We start from the raw sequence: 13,619 nt of genomic DNA on the forward strand, positions 1-13,619 counted from the left end.
GATTTAAGTTTCAGGCCTCAAACAATGAGGCAGAGTATGAGGCCCTACTAGCCGGCATCCGTATGTGTAAGGCGGCTAGGGCAACGAAAATTGACGCCTACTCTGATTCGCAATTGGTTGTTAGCCAGTATGAGGGCATCTTTGAAGCAACTCATCCGGCTATGATCAAATATCTTCAGGTGGTCAAAGAAGAGGCCGGGACACTTGAAGAATTCTACTTGAGTCAATTTCCTAGGTCAGACAACAATCAGGCGGATGCATTGTCCAAGTTAGCCTCCTCCGCCTGCTGTGACACACCTCGATCAGTCTTTTGGGAAGTCTTAGAAAAAAGAAGTATACATGAAGAGCCCATTGGAATTCTTGACCGAAGTTCCACCTGGATGGATGGCATCCGGGCTTACCTTACTGATGGAACGCTTCCAGATTCACCCCAGGAGGCGGCCATCCTGAAAAAGCGAGCTGCAACCTTCGAGATGAGAAACGGAGAACTCTTCAAGGCTGGTTATCCTAAGCCTCTGTTGAAGTGTGTTACCCCAGAGAAGGGGAAGGAGATCCTCGAAGACCTACATGCGGGGTTCTGTGCCTCCCATATAGGCGGCAGGTCTTTGTCTGTCAGAGCCAGACGACATTACTTCTGGCCAACTCTTGAATCAGATGCCATGGAAATGGTTAGAAAATGTGACAAGTGTCAAAGGTTTGGCAAAATGATCCACCGTCCGGCTACTGATCTGACGGCAATCCACAACCCGATCCCGTTTGCTAAATGGGGCATGGACATCCTTGGTCCTTATACGCCTGCTCCAGGCGGAAAACGCTACATTCTGGTGGCTGTGGATTACTTCACCAAGTGGGTGGAAGCAGAGGCGGTCAAGAACATCAAGACAAAAGATGTCATCTCTTTCATTTGGAAGAACATCATCACCCGTTTTGGAGTACCTATGTCTATGGTGTTTGATAATGGCCCTCAGTTTGAAACACCTCAACTCACAACTTGGTTGGGAGATCAGGGAATCTCCAGCTATTTTGCTTCAGTCGACCGACCCCAAGAAAACGGCCAAGTTGAAGCCTTTAACAAGCTCATCTCAGACGACATAAAGAAGAAAATTGAAAGAGCCGGTGGTATATGGGAAGAAGAATTAATCCATGTCCTATGGGCCATCCGGACTACTACAAAGGGTGCCACCGGCGAAACCCCATTCCTCATGGTTTATGGTGCTGAGGCCGTCTTGCCCATTGAGCGCTATGAGCCTACTCTAAGAGTCATGCTATATGATGAAGAGGCAAATTGGGAGGCCATGCTCTAAGACTGCCCAGAACTTGGAATGTAGACAATCTCAAAAAGTACTACTGTAGACACCCATTTGTGTCTCCCCAAAACCAAACCCGGTGATGAGTGCCTTTCACGTCGAATCATAATCGAATGAAATGAAAGTGTGGAAAGGTCTAGTGTTGCGGAAAGTTTTATTTCTTTTTCTCTTCTCCCTGTTTTTGAAAACTTTATTTCAAAGAAAACAGCCAATCCAGTTTGGTTAGTCCATGATATGGGTCCAATAGTGGTGTAGTTGGATGGGGCTTGCAAAGACCTTTCCAACGATATATTATAAGCCCAATTCCGATGAATGTTGAGGAAGTTATGGCCAATTTACTAAACTGGGCCTGGTTTGAGCTTTAAGTACGACCCAATGATCTAGGGGAGGGCCTAATATAATTTATCATTTCTAATTCAATTAGGACTCTTCAGATTTTTAATCAAGATCAAATAGCATTTTCGATGGAAATTATATTATTTTATCTTCCAGTACGGTAAGTTTATCAGATTTTCGAAAACGCGTTAAAAGCCGATTTGGCGTCTAACCCCAGGCCTTGGCGCCTGGAACTAGGCTTGGCGCCAGACGCTAGCCATTGGCGCCTGGCGCTAGCCACTGGTGCTGGTGCCAACTAGCCAGGGCTGGCGCCAAGGTGTTTTTGCGATCATCAGACTCTGTTTTGTTAAATTATCTTTTTTGGCTAATTTTCTCTATAAATATCGTATTAAAAACTCCGTTTTCATTCACGGATTCTCATCAACAATTAGTTTTAATTAGCTTTCATCAACTCTCTTTATTCACCAACTCTCATCAAGATTTTCTTGATTATTCTCTCTCTCTTTTTCTAAACTAGCCTTTTCTCAAATACAAAATTCCGCATTCACAAGATCTTGATACACCTAGCCATATTCGAATTTGCCTTCGCCCTAGACGTGAAAGGTTTAATTTCTTAGGGTTTGGTCCCAAATCTCTCTTTCAATTATTTAATTTAATTGTTTGATTATTATTTTCCTTGAAGTTACTAACGCGTGTATTTCGTTATTAGAAAGAGGTACGAGGCATCCAAGTAAGTACTTTAATGGTTTAATTGATATTATGATGTAGATATCATGTTTATGTTGTTATTATGATATTCCTAGTATCATGTCTAGGGTATTTTTAATATTAAATATGATTGCTATGATGCCTTTTATTCTCTTCCTAATATTTATTCATGTTAGTATCATGTTAGGGCTAAAGATTTTATTTTTATTGCTTAGTGACATTCTAGGGTTTGTTATTAATCTTGTTAGTATCATGCCTAGGATCTTGCTATGCTTTAACATGATTATGATGATTATGATTATGATTGATATTATTTTATTCATGATATTGATTATTTATTTATGTTGCTTGATATGTATTATTTTATTTGTTATTGCTTGATCACCTTTTATGCATGTTAAAGGGAATTGGTACTTGCAATCGTGCTTAATAAGATAATTAATAATCTTGTTAGGTTAATTGTGATTATAATTTCAAGTGATCGCCAATAATAGTTTATTTCTGCATTAAATTCAACCAACATAGATTAAACAGGTTTAGGGTTAACCTATTGATTGCATGTTAATCAGAAAGCGCACATGAATACGAGCAGAATAAAGTAGAGGCCTATTATTAGGGCAGGTTCAATCTCTTTTAGGTTGGATTTGTACCATCATCCCCGAACCCTTATTTGGTTCATGACCTTATGGAGTTGACGATCTCTTGGATCGTTAAGGGGTGTAACCTTCACCTCGGGAACGGTTTACAAGTTCCTTAAAAACTTGTTGGCGACTCTTTTGCTCTATCTTCTTCCCTTTTGGACGCCACCGTACTTTAGTGTATGATCACAGTGGGGTTCAAGCTAGTGGGATTTTAAAGGCTTGAAACTATTCCCTACAACTACTTCTAAGCATTGTAATTTTTTTGTAAATAGTAAGCCTATGAATGAAAAAGTTGCTTCCTGTTTTCAAATTATGTTTTCAAGTTATTTATCATATTGTTTACTCAACATACATGCGCCCTACTATGTTAACTATCTGCTTGAGAAGCAAATAGAACCGTTTGATCAGTACAAATCTGAATAAGAGGCCAATGGCCAGAGATCAAACTAAGCACAAAAAGTCTTAGTGGCTATACAACCGCCCTTCAAACGGGGCATGAGGCTCTAAGCCGGATGGTTGGACATTTTATAAATTCGCCTGCTCCAATGCGAAACATGGCGTCCGGCGACGCCCCTCCGGGTGTTATCGTCGCAGAGAGCATTCTATTGTTTGCTCTACCAGCACATACAGACGACAAAGATTGAACGGTCTGATCGACCAACTCATAGCCGCCTGCCCTTAGTAACTTGAAGAACGAATCGGTCTTATGAAATCGGATGGTCATTATAGCACCCGGCTATTGACCCAAGTTTTAACTCAGGTTACTCCCAGAAATTATACAGTCTTTCTAAATGGGGCAAACAGGCTAAGTATAATTAGAAAAAAATTGTGATTATCAACCTACACAGACGGACCGATTCTAAAATTGGCCCTAGTAGGATAGCTTAAACCTGTTGAAGGCACCTGAGGCTGCCTGGAAAATACAAGTCCGTCTATTATTGTAATAAAAGAATAGCAGGCGGAGTAAGCAAATTTTATATTCTAATTCATGCACCTGTAATATTTGTAGCATGACTAGTCATCCAAAAATGACATCAAGGTCGAAAGACCGCTTGCATTCAGCACTGTCTGATCAGATGGTCGGCTGTGTGCTTGGCTTGGGGCAATCACCTTAGTGATTGATTGACCTAGAAATCAGTCATACCCTTCTTTGGTATCAGCAATATCTAGCCAATCAACCAACTTGTAAACCCAAGCGCACAGCCGTCCAGGGGCAAAGCATCCGGTACGTCATAAGCATCCGGTATGCCATACCCATCAAACCCAAATTCAAATGCAAAATTTAAACGCAAAGTATAAAAAGCAACCGACCTAACGGCCGGATGATTCATCATTAATTAAAAAGCTGACCATGTATTGTTAAACGGCTAAACAGCAAGAGACAAAAAAAATTGTTAAGTGACCCGACCCCACGGTCGGTAAAGAAACAAGGAGATACTCGGCACGCAGGCCAGAAATGCATTCATTATGGCCATACGGCCGCAGAAAAAACTCAGAAACAGCTTAAGTAGCCCCAGGACCCGACTGCTCTTCATTATCATCCGCCCCTTCCTGCTCATTGGCGGGATGATCGACAGTTTGATCCTCAGCTTGATCCCGGTGCTCCCCATCCAAGGCTCCATCCTCCGCCTGCTCCTTCGCCAGACCCTCCGCCTGCTCCTGCTGCTCTTGATCCAAGGCGTCAGTCGCCTGGTCATAACGATACTCCCAGATGGAGTAATCATCATTAGGAAAGAGAGCCTTCCATGCCATCTCCATTCGAGTGGCACAGTCGGCCTCATTCTCCTCAATGAGCTTGCACTTCTCCTCTTCAGCGCGCTTCTCATACTTGGATCTGAGCTGCTCCTCCTGGTTGGCAAGTTTTTTCTTTAAGTTCTCGACCTGACGACGGAGACTGGTTGTGTCTCTGTCGATGTCCTGTAACTTGTCAAGCTCCACCTTGGTTGTCTTCAGATCCCCCTTGAGCTCAGCCACCTTTTGCTGAGCCGCCTCCAAATCCTTCTAACCTGCAAGTTGGCAGCTGCCTGAGAATACAGGATATCCCGAGTTAGCAACTCATTCTTGTTTACATCATATTGTGCTCTGTAAGATTGGAGGCGGCCCTAAGGTTGGCATCTCTTACCTCCTTGGTCTTCTCGTTGAATGGATTTTTGAGTCCATTCACTCGCAGCATAGCTTGCATCCGGATAAGAGAAAAGGGCCGTTAGAAAAACAAGCGGTCCGAATGAGATTTCAAGTTGAAATATATTAAGTTCTCACCTCAGCGAGAAGAGCAAGGATAACATCCAGGTTCATGCTGCCAACTCCCCAGATGGAGTCTCGCTGCTTAGTAGTGACTCCTTTTCGGAGCATTTCCTTAGCAATTTCTCTAAGGTCTGGAGCTTGGGAGGGGGCTTCTACATAACAAGAATCAAGTTGGGTGTTAAGAGTATACACATCCGGCATAAAAAGAGAAAAAATTTAAGACTGGGTGATTGCATGCATGCATCCGGCAAAAGATAGAATAAATTTGGGTGTTACTACACATACATCTGGCATAAGCAAAAGGCCGCATGAGAAGGCCGCATCATAAGCTATACTAAAAAAATGAAGAGAAGTGAAAACTCAAGTACCTGAAATGACAACCAGGTCCTGGACCTGCTTGCTGAGACGCTTGTCAGGGGAGCCTGCTCCAGCAGACGGCGAATCCTTGGAAGCTTTGGATTCGAACGCCTGCTTTAGAGCAGAGAGAGCAACCGGCGATTTACCGCTGGTAGAGGGGTGAGACTCGGAGTTGCTGGCGGATGGCTTGTGAGCCACGGTCTTCCGGGAGCGCTTGGGGGGAGTCGGAGCCGCCTCTTGCGCAGTCCGCTTGGGGGGCTTGAGGTTCACCCCAGGGACGACTGGAGGCTTCACTGAGCCCTCCTGTACAAAGATTCACAAGTTAGTGAAATTAAGGCTAAGGTAATGAGAAAAGGCCGGATGAAAGAAGGACTTACATGTTCAAGCTGCTCCCGCTTGAAGATCTGATTTTTCTTGTTCATCATCTGGCGATAGGCGGAGGCGGTGCCGCTTGGCTTCTTGTTTGGGGTAAGTTGAGACATTTCTTCTTCTGCAAAAAGGCCGGATGGGTGGTTAGAAAACAACAATAAAATTCTTTTGCTATAAGTAAGGCATGCATGATATAACCCCCATCCGTCTACCCACCTCTTCCTTTTTCTAAGCTCAGGCCACAGGCGGCCAAATAGGTCGGGTCCTTGAGCCATTCATATTGGGGGATGTAGCTGTTGAACCTGATTTCTTTCTTAGAACCCCCCTCTACCGCCTGCACTTCCACCTTAAATAACCCAGGGTCAAGGATTTGATCCCAACCTTCTTCAGAAACAGGCGGTAGAAGGGCTTTTTGGCCTAAGAGATAAGGGTTCTGGTTCCAAGAATTGAACTTGGCATTCCGGCTGGTGTCTGGGGAAGTGATTATATAGAATTTGTTCCTCCAGTCCTTCCACTTGGACTCCTTCCCAAGTGTCATCATATACCCTTTATTACTAGTAAGGGTGTACCAGCCGGGGCCAGCTGACTGAGGGGCTTTGTTCAAGTAGTGCATAGAAGCAAACGCCTCAAATCCAGGTTCAATGTTCTGCATCTTGCAGGCGGCTACATACCCCAAGATGTTCACCCATGAATTTGGGGTGAGCTGCCACACCCCCAGGCGGTACCCGTCCAGGATCGCCTCAATGGCCGGATCCAAGGGAAACCTCAGGCCCGCCTGTATCACTGCGGCATAGCAGCCGAATGCAGTGTTCTTATAGCTTTGGTTAAGGGGCCAGACTACAGCATCCGTCAAAGCTGGCACTTCGACCTCATATCCGGCTCCCATGACATAAGTGTCCCTAAAGTCATTCAACCCCTTCAGCATTATTTTCTGGGTGGAAAGGGAAATGTGTGTGAAGTAAGGGGTGTATTCGTCTTGGAGGTAAGAGGACGCCTCACCTTGACCCCTTGTAGGGGAAGCGGGCTCCTCATCAGGTTTTTCAGACGGCTCCTGTTCAGTTTCGGAGCCGCCTGAGTCGGAGGTTGAGGTTGTGAGGGAGAAAGAGTGGGAAGACCCCCGGTCAGATTCCTGCTGACCAGCCGACATGTCCAGAATTGAGTCTTCCGGAGTGCTTGGGGTGCCTGGTTTGTCATAATACACCTCGCTCCGAGGCACCCTAATGGAGCCATCCCCCTCTTCAGTTCTAGATGTTCGTTTGTTTCTAGCCATGGTGTACTGCACAGACACAGAGACGGTTGGATTGGGGGACGGATGAAGAGTGGGGCAAACGGCACCCCTAGTCCTAGATTCAGCCGTCCCAGGTGACCGGCTGACAGCTATCCTAGGCCGTGCCGAATGTGTTTGTGAAACCATTTTATGAAAGCAAAGGAAAAACAAACACAGGCGGAAATTTTAAAAGTTTAAACAGAAGAGAGCCATACGATTACCTTGAGAAAGGTACGGTTGACTTGAAATGAGCCGGTTGGTGCAGACAGACAGTAACAAGTGGCAGAGTACACAATTTTTTGTGAAAATTCTCTAGAAACTCTCTCAAATTTCACGCAAAGATGTGTGAAATGAGGGTCAAAAAATCTAATATATATATATAAAGGGGAGTTTTTTCCCAAGTTTTTAGAGAGCCACGTAGGATCTAATTTTCTCAGCGCGCCATGTAGGATTATAAATCTTAGTAGTAGCCAATTAAATAAGAGATTATTAATTTCTTTTAGAATTAAATAATTTAAATGTCATGTAAGCAAAATTGGCGAATGAGATTTTTAAGTTTAAATTAATTAAATATTATATATTATCTTTTAATATTAGGAATTTTATCTAAATATATAACAAATTTTAGGCTCATAAATACAAAAAAAAAAACATTATTTAAAAAAAATCAAACAAACCGTGCATCGCACGGGGTTCATCTAGTTACTTTTATAGAGGGGTAATTCCGGGGCACCTCGGTAATCCCCCAGAGGGAGAACAGTAAAATTTTTTACTTCACCAAATGAGGCGCTGACATGTGTCACAGACGCCCCGTGGCGCGCCACGTCACCTTTGTGACAGGGGCAAATGTTTTGGGTAAAATTACCCTGCCACGTGGCGGCCTGAGAATAAGACACGTGTCCGCTTAGCATTAGGACACTTATCCGCCCAACATTGGACTGAATAAGACCAACCAAATTGTAGACACCTAAAAATGTCTCCCCAAAACCAAACCCGATGATGAACAACCTTTCACCGCCATTATTGGTCGGGTTGAGTATTTAATCTTGGAGTTCTTAAATCCATATTTCCATTTCATAAACCAACCCAAATTCTAGCCCATTTCCCCAAACCATAACTTATTTTCCTCTTTTCGTGCCTTTAAACCCAAAATAATTCATTTCGTGTCCTTTAAAATCATTCATTTCGTGTCCTTTTTATAAAAACATTTAATCCAGTTTATTTTGGTCAATAATATGGGTCCAATGATTGAATTGTTGGATGGGGCTTTAAAATAGCTTTCCAACGATGTATTATAAGCCCAAATCCGAGTTATAACGAATAAGTTATGGCCAAAATATTAAACTGAGCCCAAACCGAACCTAAGCCCACCTTACCTACGACCCAATGATCATGTAGAGGGTCCAAATTATTTAATCCAATTCCTTAACCAATTAGGATTAATTAGAAGCTTCTATAAGTTTCTAAAAGATCTTGATTATCCTTTTTGAAAAGATAAGATTAAAGAATTTGAAATTGAATAAAACTCCTTTTTTTGAAAGTCCTAATTTTATCTGAATTGAAAGACATTCAAAGATAGACAGATATTATTTTTGTTCCTCATAATTTTTATCCAAATTTTATATGGTTGGATAGACCTTTAAAATATATTTCCAATGATATATTATAATATCAATTCCGAGCTATAACGGAAAAGATATAAATAAAATGTCAAACTCTATCCAAAACTGACACCGTCTCACTATTTCGACCATATCTTTTATTCTATAAAATATTTTAATCTGATTCTAATTGTTTTAGAAAGTAGACTTCAAGAGCTTTCCAACCATATCTTATTTATCTTATTCTGATTTCTGGATCAAAAGATATGATAAAAACAAAAACCGCAAAAACTGCTGTCTATCGAGTTTTATTCCGATTTAATTCGGATCTTATCTTAACTTTTCGACCCTTCTTTTTTCTCTATAAATAGAGGTCATATCTCCCATTTTCTAATCATCAACGTCCAAGGAGGGCAACATACATCTAAAGAATCCTTTCACGTGTAGCCTTCGAATTACGTCAATCCCCAATCTTGATCATCAAATCATTCTCTCTTCCTCTCTTTTACACCAAAAGTCATTCTCTTCTTTCTCTCTCTCATATTCTAATTCTTAAATCTATATTTCTAATTACACCATACTTCCCTTAAGCATTCGAAGGAGTTCATACTTAACCCAAAGTTCTATACTTAAACCAAGGCGTGAAAGGTATAAATAACTGAGGGTTTGGACCAAATCAACTCTACATTTATTTAATTTAATTTAATTTTCATTTGATTTATATTTTTATTGAAGTTACTAACGGTTTATTCATGATGTAGCAATTCAAGGAAACGCGGAAAGTGAGTAATTATTCACTTAATTACTCTTATTTTTATTCTTGTTGCTAGTATCATGATTAAGTTTATTTATATTTGATTTGACTAACGTTATCATTGTTAAATTGCTTCCAATATTAATGTTTATTCTATTATTATTTTGATCACCATATTTCATCTTTAAAGGGAATATGTAATTGAAAATAACGCCTAATAAGATAATTTGGACAACCGGTTTAGGTTCCTTTTTAATCTTGTTGTTCAATCAAGTGATCACAATATTTTAGAATAATATGTTGCATTAATATTAAACCAATTTAGCTTAATAATAGTTTGGAGCAAATTGAATATTTTGTTTGTATGCCTTTGAAATCGCAGGAATCACTTTTCACTATAAGAATCGAGTAGAGGCCAATACGGGCGAATGTGACTCCATGACTCACTTCGTACCATCATCCCCGATCCTTCTTTCGTGGTTCCGAACCATATGGAGTTATTAATCTCATGGATTATGAATGGGGTGTAACCTTCACGGGTCAATCGTTGTTGCCTATCATTGTCCCTTATTCGTGGTTGCCTTTTATGATCCGTGAACGGTTTACAAGTTCCTTAAAAACTTGTTGGTGGCTCCCTACTTTCCTTGTCCCTAATCGTATATGTCAATTCACACTTCCTAAGAGTGCCAAGCATATTCACCACATGCTTTAACGTAGGCGCACTTCGAGCGACGCCTACACAAATACTGACACGTGGACCCCACTGTCATGTCATGGAATGGCGGCTTTCAGGCCCGATTCCCCATAACTTGTCATAGCCCACCAAATCTAGGTCACATGACCTAGAATAAGGGCACATTTTCCCATGACCCTATAAATAGGGAGAGATTCCCCATTATGAGGGGATTGAATCATTTATTACATCACTTGCATTTCTCTCAAATAAGAGAAAGCACTTGATCTCGGGATCTGTAAAGATCTCATCTTTATCTTTTTCCGCACTTTTTACTCACTCCTACACGTTCTAACTTGATCGTCGGAGGCAGAACTCCAACCAACAGGAGTCTCTGTTGTTTTGCAGGTACAGGCCGCACCGGACCAATATTCGAGTTGTAACTCTCCCGAGGGACCAAAAACACCCAAAACACATTCTTTATGCATTCACTGAGGAAAACAATTAATATGTTCATATTATAAATGGTTATGTTCACTTTCTGAAATGCATGTGTTCATATATTTTATGCCTATGTTCACTTTCTGAAAAGCATGCTTATGTTCACATTATAAATGGTTATGTTCACTTTCTGAAATGCATGTGTTCATATATTTTATGCCTATGTTCACTTTCTGAAAAGCATGCTTATGTTCACATATCTATTCTGAAATGCATGTGTTCATATATTTTATGCGTATGTTCACTTTTCTGAAAATCTTATGTTCACTTTTAGGGAATCTAAGTATATTTCCAAATTAGCTTGATTATGTTCACTTTCTTAATGCATATGTTCATATTTTTTTATGCATATGTTCACTTTCTTAAACGCTTATGTTCATATTTTGAAATGCTTATGTAAACTTTCTAAAATGCTTTTGTAAACTTTCTGAAATGTATATGTTCACTTTCTGAAATCCATATGTTCATATTTGTTATGTATATGTTCACCTTCTAAAATGCTTATGTTCATAGACATTCAAAAAATGAACCAATGCATATGTTCATATTTTGAATGTGTATGTTCATTTTCTAAAATGCATGTATTCATATTTTAAATGCATATTCATATTTTTAATGCATGTTTAATCCATATTCATATTTTTAATGCATGTTTAATGCATATTCATAATTTTAATGCATGTTCATATTATTAATTAAAATTCATACACATATCAAATTGATCGAAGCTAACAAAATGCAATTCATATGAATTCAAAAAATCAAATAAAACCTAATCAATCAAAATATTCATACATAATAAATCAAAATTGATTAAAGCTAACCAAAAATCAAACAAAAAAACAATTGAAACTAACATAAAAAAAACCTAATTACAAATCAACAAAAACAAAATACTAATCTGCACTGACGAAATCTTCAGGAATAACAATAAATTCCATGTTGTAAAAAACAAATTCAATCAAAAACGTGAAAAAAAACAGAGGAGAGAGAAAATGAAGAACAAATTAAAAGAGAAAAACAGAGGAGAAGAAAATTATATTGAAGAATTTGATGATGATTAAGATCAAAATTATTATAAGAAAGAAAACTAAAAAGAGAGAATTTGAAAGAAGGAAACAAAAATTATTATAAAGGAAACAAACAACTGTGTTGATTAATTTGAGTTTGGACTGTGTTTCATCTAGAATATCATGCTTTTAAGGGTGTTGCACCTATTCTACATGCATGATGATGTATGTAAGAATTTGTCGCCCAAACCCGCCCAAAATGACCAGGCCAAACAGACTTTTCGGGCCAAATTCAGACCGGGCCAAAAAACAACAACTAAATTTGCATAAATGATTTCCAAAACTTACAAAATATTCCCTAAACTCTAGTGTATCAGCTTTCCTTACACCCCCCCTTCAAACTACGTCGTTTCATTGTTGCCTCTACCACCTCACTCACCCAACAACAATCCGATCTCCATGATTCCACTCGCCAAATATAAGAGAAATTAAAAGAATTATGAGCACTAATAATAACCATATAATCCAAATATCAAAATAAAAAAAAACCTGCATTTTCATAAATCCATAAAATATTGCATAAGGACACCTAGATCAAGCAAAAAACGGGGGCAAAAATATCAAACTCTAAATTGAAATAGGAAAATATATATTCTGGGTTGCAAGGCTGTTTATTGGAGGTAAAGTTTGCAGTGAAGCATGTTTTAGAGGAAAGTGACTGTCGAGGTCATTCACGCCTTGGAGCTTCGACCGTCAGATTGTACTAATTTTTTCTTAATTATTAAGGATATTTTAAGCTTAATTACTATTTTTATTTGTACTGTTTAATATTTTGCTACGAGATGTGGAAATAGTGGGTTAAAATTAATTAGTATTTTAGCTCATCTTTAACCTTTGGAGGTTGGGACTTGGGAGTGAAGTATGGTTAGGACACTATCTTATTGGTATTACTGAGTAATTTAATTGAGTGCCTTTCAGGATTATTTATTAAATATATAACACAAAGTTTCAAATTGAAAATGAACATTTATCATAATGAAAATGAACATATATTCATTAATATGTGAATAACCATATGTATTAATATCGTTCTCCTAAATAAATATCTACCAAAATGAAACTGGACGTCTATGAATGAACATATAATTATTTGAAAGTGAACATATGTGTCTTACAAAATTATTAAACGTTTACAAATATAAATATGAAATACCGTTGGTAAAAAAATGAACATAGTTAAATATAGGAATGAACAAGTATTAAATCTAAATAAAAAATATTAAAAGCCAAATGAATATCTTTCTATACGAGAATAATAGTCATAAAAGAACATTAGCTAATATCAAATTGAACATTAGTTTCATACAATTAAATATTTAGGTTGGTGCATTATGCAAAGTTTCTATAAAGTTATTCTTTTTTCTATTTCAGATTTTATCTTTTTATAACTGATCAACTGTTTATTTTTATAAGCGTTGTAAATGTTCACTTCTGTAACAATAAATGTTTAGTTTCTTTTATAAAGAGTATTGTATTCAAATTATATTTTGAATTGTTACACGTTTTTGTAGAATTTTATTTGTTTCAAATACATCTTATTATTATGTTAATTTATATAATATGTCAGTCAAAAATTCATAACATTAACAAAACAAGTTTCTAAAGTGTACATATCCTTCTAACCAATTGAACATCAACATTTCTCTTTGAAAAAAAAATGATATGAACATCACCATTTGATAAATTAAGTATAAATAAAAGGAATGTAGAATCATATCTTGTATGATTCTACTATTTTATAGTCATAATATGTTTGTTTTGTGTATTTTCGTTGATGCATATGTTCATCTT

The sequence above is a fragment of the Chenopodium album genome, chromosome 9 (assembly GCF_948465745.1).
Source record: "Chenopodium album chromosome 9, dcCheAlbu1.1, whole genome shotgun sequence".
Lineage (NCBI taxonomy): Eukaryota > Viridiplantae > Streptophyta > Magnoliopsida > Caryophyllales > Amaranthaceae > Chenopodium > Chenopodium album.